Raw genomic sequence first — 14,361 nt, forward strand, 5'->3', positions numbered from 1 at the left:
CTGATGATGCCTGTTCACTACAAATAAGGAATTCTTCAGTTTTCAAGGGATCAAAATTTCAAGACTCCCAGGAGGCAATGGAGAGATGCATGGTGAATATTAGTGGACTGTAGTCTATTTCCAAGGTTCATTTGAATGCAAAAAGTGAGATATCCTCAAGGGGATGTCTGATCAGAAGGCAGCCAGTCATGTAGCAAAGGTGAGGCATAACAGATGGATCGATTACCTATTCAACTGATGCCAAGGGAATCCTAAAAACTTAAGGGAAGACCTCTAGTGAATTAGGGTAGGTTCTCCTGAAAGGATTTGTGAGAGGATAAGGGCAAAAATCACTAGGGATGAGAAGTCAGGCCATCAACACTTACTGAGAAGAGGAATTATTCAAAAAGACTCACAGACCCATATCCAACTCATTTCAATGGATCTATGGATGGATTTAGAAGAAATATCTAGGGCTATGCAATAGAAATGAAGAATATGAAAGATACAAGAAGTGCCTGGAAAACTTCAATGAACTGAGAAAGAGTGAAGGAAGCAGGAGCAGGAAAATAAAAATGATAATTTAAATGCAAAGGAAAATTAACAGAAAAAAAACAAAGAAAATGGAAAAATGCATCTAACTCTGTTTTGGGGTGTTGGAGTTGGGTACTATGGGAATAAAACATAGCATAAGGCTTAACACTCAGTTGATATGTTAGTTTTGCTAGACTGCCTGGAATTTCCTAAAAGTCTTTAGCCATACTTAAGACCCACATAACATCCCCCCCAAAAAAATGCCAAGTTGGATAGTGCTCTCTGTCAATTTGAACATTGGATTAGTAATCAGAAGACTTGTTTAAATCTTACCTATATTACTAAGTTTGGGCAAGTCACTTAACTTCTATTTGTCTCAATTTCCTCATCTGTGAAGTGAGAAGGAAGGAAAGGGGAAGAGGAAAAAGAAGGAGAAGGGGGAAGGAAACCATCAAATCATATACCAAGGGACCTCAGAAGCCCTCTAGTACAACCCCTCCCTCTTTTTTTTTCATATAGTAAACTGAGACCAAGGGTAGTTAAATGACTTGTCCAAAGTCCCATAGATAGCAGTCATGAGAGGTAAGATTTGAATCCATGTCATCTAAGCCTAGAGACAAGTGAATCTTCCACTGTGGTATAACATTGGATTAGCTTCGAAAGGAGTAAGGAAAGGGTTCATAGCTATCCCTAGGCACAGAGGACTGCAAAGAAAAGGCCCTGGGAAAAGCACAGCACTATCATATGGAACAGAAATGGTCTAAGAGCTAGAAAGTCTATTCAGGGTGTGGTCCTCTCAGTTAGTAGATGTGTGACCCCTGTTCAAGGCATTTAAACTTCTCTGAGTCTCTGTTTCCTAAACTCTCAAAATGGGAATAATATTGTTTATATTAACCACCCCTACAGAGCTGTTGTAAGGATAGTAGCTTTTACTTGTTCGTTTTTATTACTGAGGCATTTGGCAAAGTTTTGCCTAAAATTTAGGAGCCTGAAATTTTAAATCTTACAATATTGTAATAAAGTCAGAACTATGTGAGTTTAATCCACATTTAAGGCATATGAAACAGTCTTTTTGTGGCATCCTAAAGGACAATTGGTAAATTGTTCCCCTCCTACTATGACAGCCCAAAGCTCAAATCACCAAAATTCAACACAAATTTCTCAGGTTATTCAAGATCCATTAACTCAAAAGGCCATCTCTGCTCCCTTCAGACTACAATAGAAATGCTATGTACAGTGTTAGGTGTCATATAAAAGAGAAGATACAAACCAGACCATGCACAAAGTGGAGCTATAAGGATGATGAATGGTATTTAAAACTAAACTCTAACAAAACTTGTTGAAGGAATTGGGGATATTAAATGTGAAATGGAGAAGACTCGGGGAAGGAAAAAAGAACATTACCCATTTTGAGGCTCATAAAACCATAGATTTAGAGTTGAAAGGAACATCAGAGATCATATAGTCCAAAGCCCTCATTTTAAAGATGAGGAGACTGAGGCCCAAGGACTTTTGGCTACTTGCCCAAAGGCATCTGGGTAGTCAGAGAGGGACACTGGATCTGAACTTAAGTCTGCTTAGTCCAAATACAAAATCTGCTTCTATCCTACTCTTTCCATTATGCCATACCCCCTCCTAATTCTAAGAAGTTGAAGAGTTGTCACATGGGAGAACTATTAAACTTCTTATGGTTGACCCAAGAGGGCAAAACCAGAAGCTGTAGGTGGAAATTGTAGGAAGACAGATTTAATTTCAATAAAAGGAAATTTTTCCTAACATCCATTAAAGCTGTCCCAAAATGGAATAGACTAAGTTTCCTGTACCATAAAAACTCTTCACATGAAGTCCAGGATGCAGTGGAAAGACCTCATGTTTAAGGTACAGGTTGGACTGAAGGATTTCAAAAATCCCTTCCAGTTCCTGGATTTTATTAGTCTAGGAAAATTTTAAGTCGAAAATCAAACTCCGTCTTTTATACCTATATAGTGCTAGTCATACATTCACCAACTTCTTCCTCTGTCCCTAAAATAGCTTGATTAATCTCTTTTGTCTGTACAAACTTAAGATATAATTTCTAAATAAAAAAAGATTGCATTAGCAGTACAGTGAGTCATACTATCCATTGTACCCTGAATAAATGTGAGATACATCTGTTGACATGGAATCTGTGGGCTCTTTTTAATGGGCCACATGTCTCCAAGGACAGAATGGAGGTGGGAAGCCATCCAGCTGCTAGAACTGCCCTTCTTTTGCCTTTGGAAGTAAAACTGGAAAGTATTATCTAAAATCGAGTGCCTATACTTTCCCCTGGGAAGAGATGTACAAAGCTGAATTAAAACAGAGACTCTTTTAAGGCTAGGGTTTCTATTTCTCCCTTTCTTTTTTTTTTCTACAAGTCCTCAGAGAAAAAGGATAGCAAGTGCAGATTCCAACACTTTGTTAGGTAATCACTGGATTTTATATTTCTGATAAAGTAGGAGCTTGCCAGTTTGCCTCTGAGGTTTCTTCCAACTCTCAGATTCAGAAATTATCCAGAGATTTAGCCAGGTATTAGAATTTATACTTACATCCTGTCTCTGTGGTCTTGTGGGAAAAAAGGAAGAAAGCAATAAATATCTTCAACAAGTAGTCTTCCAGCCCCCTCCTAAAGGCCACCATTCATGAGGAACTCAATATTTTTTTTTCCTTTCAGGGCATCCCATGCTACTCTGGAAGCACTTCCAATTGCTAGAAAATGATTTTTCATGTTTCGCTGCTCCTAAGTCTCTCTACGTCCAAGCAAAATAAGTCTAATCTCTCTTCCTCATAACGGTCCTTCAAATAAATACTTGAAAAGTATTTGAATCAAGTATCCCCACCTAAGTCTTCTGTTCCCCATTAGATTTTACATTGGTTTTCAGATTTTCTCTGAAACAGTATAACTGGGTGAAGCCATATAGAACACCTTTTTCTCCTTTTCCTGTTTAAAATCAAGGAAAGAAAAACATCAGAAAATGAATAGAAAGGAGGTACATTGCTTTTGAGGAAATCAATAATAAAGGCATAAATAAGTCATTTATTCCTTCAACTTAGAGACAGCATTGTATAGTGAAAAGTACAGGGTAAGAGTGAGAGGACCTTGGTTCAAATTCTGTTCTAATGCTTCCCTCTGTGTGAACTTGAATAATTCATATACTATCCTTAAGCCTCAGTTTCCTCATCTCTAAAATGAAGGGGAGCAATGAGTATCAAAGTTCCTTTCCAGTTTTAAGTCCATAATCATATCAAGAATTAAAGGGAACATGAAAAGACTTATGAGAGTAAAGAAAGAAGAAACAGAAAATAATTATGCAAAATGACTTCAAAATACAAATGAAGATAAAAAAAGATGTCAAAATTAAAGCTGAATATAAAGGTATGGTTTCACACTACTAAGGCTAAAATACCTATCCATATCAAATAATTAACTATATTATTAGAAAATTGGCAATCATTATATTAGGAAGTTTTACTTAACTGTACCTTCAAATACTATCTCAGCTGTTCCCCCCAAAATATGGTGCTTATCCTAATAATATGACTCAACAGAATGAAGGGATAGCCAAAAAAAAGCAACAAATATAATTTAGGCACAGTGCCTAACATTCAGTAGGCACTTTATTAATAAATGACTGCTGATAGATTGATTGAGAGAAATTATACTATTTTTTCTGTTTGACCTCAGTCACTCTAGGGCCGATGGATGGACATAGCAGAGAAACAAATGTCAGTAAAATATTTTTCAATATTGAAAATTCAAAAGTTTTCAGAAATTAAAAAAATCAGTTTAAAGTTTCCCAGAATTATTCCTAAAAATTAGAATAGTACAAGAATGGAACAAAGTACATTGGCTAGTATTGAGTGCCTCATCATCAGAAGCTTCAAGTGAAATTTGTTTTGTTTTGTTTTTTTAGGTTTTTGCAAGGCAAATGGGGTTAAGTGGCTTGCCCAAGGCCACACAGCTAGGTAATTATTAAGTGTCTGAGACTGGATTTGAACCCAGGTACTCCTGACTCCAGGGCTTTATCCACTGTGCCACCTAGCTACCCCTCAAGAGAAGTTTGGATAAACCATTTATTAGGGATGTCATTAAAAGAATTCCTGCTCAAGTTAAGGTTGGACTGGATAACTCTTAATTCTCTCCAGTTCTGAATTTTAAAAGCACATGAAAATCAGAATGCCATTTTTTTTCACAAACAAAAACTAACATAACCAAAATTAGAAGGAAAACAGGAAATTGGGGAGGGGGGGAGAGCTGCAGACTTTACAACCAGTTTCTCTGATCAAAGACTTGTTTCTCAAATATATAGGGAATTAAGCCAAATTTACAAAACTGTGAACCAATTGATAAATTATCAAGGGACTTAAGCTTTCAGAAGAAGAAATCAAAACTATCAAAAGTCACATGAAAAATGTTCCAAATCACTATTGATTAAATAAATAAAAATTACAACAATTCTGAGACAGACCTATCAGACTGGGCTAGCATTAAAGAAAGAAACTGACAAATGCTAAAGGAAATATGGGAAAAACTGGGACGCTAACATACTCTGAGACATTTTACCTCACACCTATCAGATTGGGCTAAGAAGAAAAATGGCAAATGCTGAAGGAAATGTGAAGTAATTGGGACACTAACACACTAATAGTATGTTTTAAACTAGTCCAACAATTATGAGAAATTTTTTGAAACTATGGCCAAAGGGTATATATCTGTGCATAGCCTTGGACCCAGAAATACCAGTACTAGGTCTATATTCCAAAGAATCTATATGTAAAAAAAATATTTACAGCAGCTTTGTTTTGTGGTGGTAAAGAATTGGAAATTGAGGGGATGTTCATCAACTAGAAAGTGGCTAAAAATGTGGTAGCATATGATTGTGATGGTATACTATTGTTCTAGGAAAAATGATTAGCAGAATGTTTCAGAGAAACTTAGGAAGACTTATATGAACTGGTGCAAAGAGAAGTGAACAGAACCAGGAGAACACTGCTCAGAGTAACAATAGTATTGTAAGGATGATCAACTGTGAAAGATTTAACTACTCTGATGGAGATAATAACCCAAGACAGTTCCAAAGGATTCATGTTGCAATATGCTAGCTACCTCCAGAGATAAAACTGATAAACTAAGTACAGATTAAAGCATATTTTTCACTTTTTTTAACATGGTTTATATATGTTTTGCATGACTTCACATGTATAATTGATGCCATTTTGCTCGCCTTGTCAATGGACGGGGAATGGACTAAAGGGAAGAAGAGAATTAGGAACTCAAAATGTAAAGAAAAAATTTAATTTAAAAATAATTGAAATAATAAATGAAAATAATTTAATATAATAAATAAGAATGCCTAGATTATAGTCCTGGTTATGACACCTACTAGCTCTATATTGGGCATTGCTTCAATTTTCTCACTTATAAAATAGGAAGCATAAAATCTCAGAATTTCAGAGTACTAAGTGATGGTGGAGGCAAGGTAGTCCAATGCAAAACTGAACAATAATCTTCCATACCTAAATAATAGTCATTCAGCTTCCATTTGAAGGTCCCTAATTATGATAGACTCATGACTTGTCAAGGCAGGCCATTTCATTTTATTCTTAGATTATTAGGAAGATTGTTTTTTTTTCATGTCAAGCCAAAATCTACCTCTCTTTAATTTTCATCCAGTTCTCCAACTTCTGTGCTTTTTGACTAGACAAATCGAATCTAATTCTTTTGACATCCCTTCAGATGCTTAAAGATAGTTATCATATCTCCCCTTCCCCTATGAAAAGTATTTTTTTCAGGTTAAACCTACCTAAATATTCTTTCAACCTATCCATAATTGAAATGACTTCTAATCCCCTAACTTTTCTGTTCTCCCTTCTCTGTAGATAAGAACCACATCACTAGATCTCATCACACATTGATGAGATCACACAAATGGAGGAGAAACAACCCATCCCTTAGAGTCCTATTATGATTCTTCCAAGGGGCTTTGAGTTCTCATAGATTCTAACAGCAAACTTGGCAGATCTAACTAAACAAGAAAGATGCTGAATATAGACCCAAGAAGGAACTATGTTTCCATTACTTCTATGTCCAGTTGAACCCAATGAGAAGACTCTTATTATCAGATAAAAGAATGATTTCTTCTCCCTTGCTCCCTATCCCATAATCATAAATTTAGAGCTAAAAAGAATCTTAGAAGTCATCAGGTCCAACTTCTTTAATTTATAGACAAGGAAACCGAGACCCAAAGTGATTAAATTAGATGCCTAGCATCATATATCTAGTATCTGAAGCATGATTTGAAATCATATCTCCCTAATTTCAAGTTCATTACTCTATCTACATTACATCACACTACCTTTCACTATTTTTATTGTAGGTGGCATCATGAATAGAACACCCAACCTGGAATCAGGAGTATTTGAATTCAAATGTGACCTCAGACTATCTGTATTACCCTTTTGTTGTTGATATTCAGTCATGTCCAACATTTTTGTGACTCCATTTGGAGTTTTCTTGGCAAAGGTACTTGAATGGTTGGTCATTTCCTTCTCCAGCTCATTTAACAGATGAGGAGACTGAGGCAAACAGGGTTAAGTGACTTGCCCAAGCAAGTAAGATTTGAAGTCATGAGTTTTCCTAACTTCAGAACTAGCACTCTATCTACTTCACCACCTTGATGCAACTCTGGGCAAGTCATTTAATCTCAGTTTCCTCATCTGTGTATAGGGATAATAATAGCACCTTCCTCCTAGGGTTGTTGTAAGGATCAAATGTGATATTAGAATTGTGTCTGACCCCCCCATAAAGTCATGGACAAATGATTGTTCCCTTTCTTTCCTAGCATCTCATAGGGATCTGTGTTAGGGGATTACCCATATTCACCAAAAAATCATGAAATGATAAAAATGCTAAAAAAGAAAAACCCCCCAAACCACTATTTCTGCCTGAAGAAAAGAGACTGGATTATGTCTAAGTCTTTCTCAAGTCTTCTGATCTTTATATCATCTCCAACAAAAGTAATTAAAGGAGACCCCATCTAGGTCTTTTACGTATATTTTGTATCAAAAAGACATTCTTAAATATATGTTGTTTCCCCTATAGAATGTCAGCTCTTTGAAGGCAGAGATTTTTGGTTCTTGTTTTTATGTTTCTCCTCTTCCATGTTTCACTCAGGATCTGCCATATGGCAGCTGTAATAAATATGTGTTGATTGATTGAACAGAAATGGTAATAATTTAAAAGAAAAGAGGAAACAAGGGAAATGAATGGAGCAGGTGGGTGGGATTTCGTGGCTTTTTTTTTTACTGGCATATTGCAGAATCAGGGTCTTTTCCTGAAGCAGGTGCAGGAAGGGTCAGGTATCCCAAGGGGGTGAGAGGAAGGTCAGATGGTTGTAAAGAAGTTAATTGAAAGACAGAACAGATTCAGCAGGCAAGAACCACTTCAGGGAGAGACAATCTCATCAGAAAAATGGAAGAAGGTATTTATGGTGAAAAAGAGGCAGCTGAGGAAATTTCAGTTTATTTCCAGTGCTCCCATGTTCCTACTATGCATTGTTTCAAAGTCTTTTATCCCAGAATTATCCTCTAGCACTTCCCACTGGGCCTCCCATAACATTCAGATTCACATCCGAAAAATCGGCCGAAACAAGACTGAACATCTGTGGTCTTCATCTTCCACTGTGAACAGCCTTTCACAGCCATTACATCATTTGTGACCACAAGCCAATGCAGACTGTAAAAGATGTAAACAGCTGTAAGGAAGGCATGTATAATGAGGCTGGCTTGTCCGGCTTTATATACAGATCATATTGGAAAATAGGTCCATCCCAATGGCAACACATATACCACATTTCACTTTTTGTCCTTATTTCACATTCAGCCAGGGTCACAAAATATATGAAGTCAACTTTGAAAAATGCAACCAACTCTCACAATCCATGTAATGAGACTAGGGACCACTGTAATCCACAAATTCCATTTTTAGCCAATAATTTTGGCTTATGCTGCTTCTTCCAAGTCTTTTTTTTTCCCCCTAGTGACTGAAAAAAAAAAATTGACTTATTTGAGTCTCACCTCCTCTCCATGGCCTCCTTCTGGCTGCCATTATGTACTGGGGATGCAGCAAAAGGTTGGAGAAGAAGAGGCTTAAAGACCCCAGTCACCTGTAATGGCAAGCTTGTTGAGTCTGTGACTTACCCTGAAGTGAGGACAAGAAGGTGTCAATTAGCTCACAAAATTTAAATCAAATGAAAATGGCCTTGGCTATCCAAAGGGGGAAATTCCGATAAGGCAGGCAGAGGCTGTAGTTACAATTCCAAGGCCTTGAAAGCCAGCAGCCCACCCATTAGGAAGTGGTCCAGACGGACCATTGTTTTGTTACTCCAACATATAAGTTTCCTGTAGGTCACTGGGTCTCTCACCCCGGCAATCATCCAAAAGACCCAAGCTCTCCCATCAACCATCATCTCCCATCTCCCAGAGGAGGTCCCCAGCTCTTTTCCCCCTTCAAAAAACTCTAGTGGAGATGATGGAAAACAGGAGGAAGGGGTGGTTATTCAGGAAGGCCCATGGCCTTGTGGAAAATCACTTGATCCCATGTTTTGTTTTTTTTCTTTCCTTTCTCCTAGATTTATTCCACATTCACAATGCCTAAGAGCATAATCAGAAGGTTCTATTGAATTAAAAAAACACACACACACACACACACACACACACACACACACACACACTTCCAACAGGATGGAAGGTTGTTGTTGAAACTGGATTTGTGAGGCCAGGCTTAAATGCCGAATCAGCCCACAGGAGATGGGAGCCTTGGGGAAAGAATTGATTTGGCACTCACTTCCCCCCACTCCTCTCCATCTCCAATAGTGTAAGCTCAACAGCCCACACTGTTCCCTTATTTCTTCCTCCAAATAGGAAGAAACATTTCTGTTGAGACATCTGTTTTAGTTCCCAGATGCCCTCCAAAAGCAAAGCTTTGGGTCTATTCCACTCTATGACTGGGGGCAGACAAGGGGAAGGGGAGATGGACCTGGTAAAGATCAAGAAGGCAGTCTGGGTGGTAAGCCCAAGGGCACCTGCTTTAGGAAGCTGGGAAAGTGACCCCCATGGCATATTGATTTGGACATGGTCTCGTTCTTCCGAGAGTTGATCCTGTCTTTTCCATAGCTCTAGAGTTGAAGGAAATAGTAAGGTGATAGACCCTTTGAAATGCAAATCTCAGTCTCATTTGAATTATAGCATAAGGAAAGTCTCTGAATAGAAAATAGAACAGATCCATGTAGGAGTCAGAGTCCATCATGCCATTTTTTGACCACTGAAAACAGAAAGACCCTGTTCTTCTTTTAGTAAAATATACATATATACACATTTATCTATATATACATGTATATTTATGTGTCTGTAGATACATACATATGTGTCTGCATACACAAGTTATTCAGATTATTGTACATAATGATTTCCCTGAAGTGGTATCATTATTCAATTTCAAACAGTAATGATCTGAAACCAACTACCTTATTTTAAATAATTATAATTTTCAGTGGAGCAAGTTTGAATAAATGTGACCAATTCAAGTGATTCATTGTTTTTACTAATTAGGACTTAAATGTATATCTGGGGCAGCTAGGTAGTATAATAGATAGGGTACTTGGCCTGGAGTGAGGAAGTTCAAATACAGCCTGAGTTCAAATACAGCCTCAGACTTACTAGCTATGTGACCCTGGGCAAGTCACTTGACTATTTGCCTCAGTTACTCCTCTGTAAATGAGCTGGAGAAGGAGGTGGCAAACCACTCCAGTATCTCTGACAAGAAAACCTCAAATGGAACCATGATGAGTTGGACATGACTCAAAAGACTAAACAACAAAAATAACTTTATTTAACACTTCTATAGTTCCATGAATTGCTATAACTCTTTCCAGTGAGAAAGATTGCAACCCACCCATGCCTTTTCATCATATACAATTATTGTCCATGTGTTCCCATAAAGATTCTGCACAACATTACAGCAATCCCTCTGCTTTTTCTATGACTGATCTATGTCCTTTCTAGTCATTCATTTATTGAATAATTTCTTTTAAGTCTCCAAACTCCCCCCAGTTTATCCTGGATCTTTCTTGTACATAATTGTTTCCATGTCTTCTCCCCCATTAAGCTGTGAGCTTCTTAGAATCTTGGATTTCTCTTCCTGGTTTTTTTTTTTTTGCATTTCTTTGAATACCCAACACTTAGCTCAGTAACTGAAATATAATTGCCATTTAATAAATGTTAACTTACAGTACATTGGAGTCTATTTCTCATCATAAAAATATTATTTTTAAATGAGTTTCTTAAGGAAATTTCTTAAGAAAGATTCATTTCTGGCTTTGGGAAAAAATTTCACTTCTTAGTATTCTAGGCCAGTGTTTGTCAGGCTGAAACAGAACTGGTCTCATAATGACTTAGAAAATCACAAATTAACTTTATCTATATTGTACTGTATTTTTGTTTACTTTGTTAATCATTTTCCAAATACCTTATAATCCAGTTTGTTTTACTGCCCAAGAGTGTTAAGTTTTGAGTTCTCTGTTCTAAGCTATTCTTTAAGATAATAAAGTATTTGAGTTTTTGTATGTTAAGGGTTTTTTTCCAATTACATGCAAAAGATAGTTTCCAACATTCATTTTTTGTAAGCTTTTGACTTCTACATTTTTACTACCCTCTCTTTGCTCCTCGCCTCCCCCATGGCAGCAAGTAATCTGATAAATGTTTATCATATTTCCCTGTTAAGAGGAAGCTAGGTGGTATAGTGGATAGAGCACTGGCCTTGGAGTCAGGTGAATGGGACTTTGAATCCAACCTCAGACACACTAGCTGTGTGACCTTGGGCAAGTCACTTCACCCTGAATGCTTTGCATCCAGAATTATCTCCAGTCTCCAGATTCATATCTGGTCACTGGATCCAGATAACACTGGAGGAGAAAGTGAGTCTGGAAACTTAGCATAGTGCCCCCCCACACACACTCAAAAATCCAATTAATGTCCTTGTCCCTAATCTCATGGATTTCTTCAAGAATGAAGGGCAAACATCGAACATCAATATTAGTCATCCTGGGAAGAATTAGAACTACAGGGAAGAATGCTAAAACATAAAAGAAGCTTTAAAAAAATGAACATAGTATGCTTTGCTCTGCATTCAGACTATAGTTTTTTTCCCCTAAGGTTGCAAATTGCAAAGACGTCATCCTGCATTGGTAGAGGGATTTCCTTACCTGGAAGTTCACTAATTCAACCCCAATTCTTTCACTATCTTTATGTTATAAATTTGTCAGCCTAGAACCATAACTAAGAATTTTTGTCCTTTGGTGAAGTCTCAGCTAAGGAGAAAACCATGAATTGAGAAGAGGGAGAAAGAAATAGTACTGGGGAAGGTAAAATCTCATTCTGAGTCTACCATCCAATAGTTTCCTATATTAAATAATTTTTTCTGCTAAGTCCTAAATGTTTCCAAGTGCTGATAATACCCACTAAATCCAGGTTCTTAGAGCAGAACTCAAACCACTAAACTCTAGTTCCATTCCCTTTAGGTCACTAGAAGAGAAACTCCATAAAATGTGGAGAGCAAAATGGTAAATCCTAAAAACACTCATTAGATTGTAAACGCCTTGAGAGCAGGAACTTCCTTTTGTCTTTCTTTGGATCTCCAACACTTTAGCCCAATGTCTGAACATTAGTTGTTCAGTTTTGTCTGAATTTGCTTGTTTGTTTTGTTTGCAAGGCAATGGAGTTAAGTGTGAGGTCACATTTGAACTCAGGATCTCCCTACCCCAAGGCTGATGCTCTGTCCTCTGTGCCACCCAGCTGCCCTCGTGTCCAACTCATTATGATTCCACAGACCAACTGCTCATGTTGGAAACATAATAGTCAAATGATAATTTTTATTTGACTGACATTCACTAGCTGCATGGCCATGGCCACCTCATTTTCATCATGGAGCCTCAATTTCTTCTATAAAAAGAAAAGTGATAATCCCAGTAGTGCCTATGCCATGGGATTGTGTAAGAACACTTAAGAAGCCTTCAAATGCTATAGAATAGGGTTTAAAGAGACTATATATAATTTTGAAAAAAAATGCCCCCTATTTTGTGATCTGAACAATTCCTGAGCACTCTATCTTTTCTTTCATACCATTTCTTCTATTTTTAATCAATGCAGCCTCCAGACTATATTGAAGCAATTTTTCTATACTGATCATCTGGACCTTTCCTTTTTACTAAAGAAAGAAACACCTACATAAAGCAATTTGATGGAACAATTTAGCCAGTAAATGGGTTTCCTAAGGGATTGCCTGAGAGAAGTGCAATAGAAAGTTACCAGATCTTTTTTTTTTTAAATTGAGCAATAGATTCTCATGGAGATATTTGTCTGAGTTCTATTTAGAATTGTACATTCACAGACTCCTCAAACTAGTATTTTATGCCTTTCCAAAAGCGGGCACAAGCTAGCCTAACTTTCCATCCTTTTCACTCAAGAACATTAAGCTCAAATCAGACTTCTACATTATGCTTATTCCCACCTGATACCATTACTAGGGCTCTCCCTCCACAAATCTACTCCTTCTCTCTGACTATGCCTTTCTACTCTATTCTTCAAAAACCAGTTTAGGGAGCAGCTAGGTGGCACAGTAGATAGAGAACCAGCCCTGAAGTCAGGAGGACTTGAGTTCAAATCCAGCCTCAGACACCTAACAATTGCCTAGCTGTATGACCTTGGGTAAGACACTTAATCCCATTGCCTTAAAAAAAAGAAAAAAAAAGAAAAAACCAGTTCAACTTCAGTCTTTATCATACAATTTTCTTTGGTGTCTTCAACTCAGTTGAGCTCGCCATTTCCTGAGTTGTGTTATACTTATGCCAATGGTACTTCATAATCATAATCATAGCAATATTAATAACCAACATTAATAGCATTAAGATAAAGTATTATCTAATTTGCTTTCTACAACAATTGTGCGAAGGAGGTTGATGAATAATTAGGAAGCTAACCTTTATTAAAGCTTATAAAGTATTTCAAATCTGTTACCTCATTTTTTCCTTACAATAAAAACTGTGTGGTTTATTAAGAATTAGCTCACTAACGTTTATTAAGATTTACAAAGGACATTACCTCATTTGGTAATGAATGGTAATTGGTAACCTTCACAATAACAATTGTAAAGTAGGAGATAAATGAATAACTGTCTATGTTATATCTATGGGAAAACTGAGACCGGTTGTGAGAGACTGGGTTGAATTCCTGGAGGGAATATTGGATCTTGAGTCAGTAAAATCTCTGAAATCAGAGTAACTGTGGTCAAGTCGTGAAACTCTAAGAGTCTCAATTTCTTTAGCTTCAAAAATGAGATAAGGAAAAGGTAGAAAAACTTAGTGGATGGAGGGTCATCCTTGGAATCAGGAAGCATTAAACTCAGAACCTGCTTCTGACTCTCATTGAGTAGATGACCATGGGTTTCTCATTTGCCCTCTCAGAATCCCAGACAACTGTTTATAATTTTAAGTTATAGATGTGTTGTCATAAAGAGCCAATAGAAGGATTTTCCATATCAGAAGTTCTGCAAACTGATGAAATCAGGGGTCCAGAAAGCCCCTTCCCTTCCTACCTAAAAAAAGGAACCCAAGTCAGAGTTGCTGTGAGGCTCAAATGAGATAATTTATGTAAAGTATATTCAAACTTGTATTATATAAAAGTTTGTGAATATTAGTAATAACTAGCATTTGTAATTTGTTATTTGATCATGTCCAACTCCTCAAGATTTCTTTTGAGATTTTCTTGGTAAAAATA

This window comes from Macrotis lagotis, chromosome 2 (assembly GCF_037893015.1).
Source record: "Macrotis lagotis isolate mMagLag1 chromosome 2, bilby.v1.9.chrom.fasta, whole genome shotgun sequence".
NCBI classification, from domain to species: Eukaryota; Metazoa; Chordata; class Mammalia; order Peramelemorphia; family Peramelidae; genus Macrotis; species Macrotis lagotis.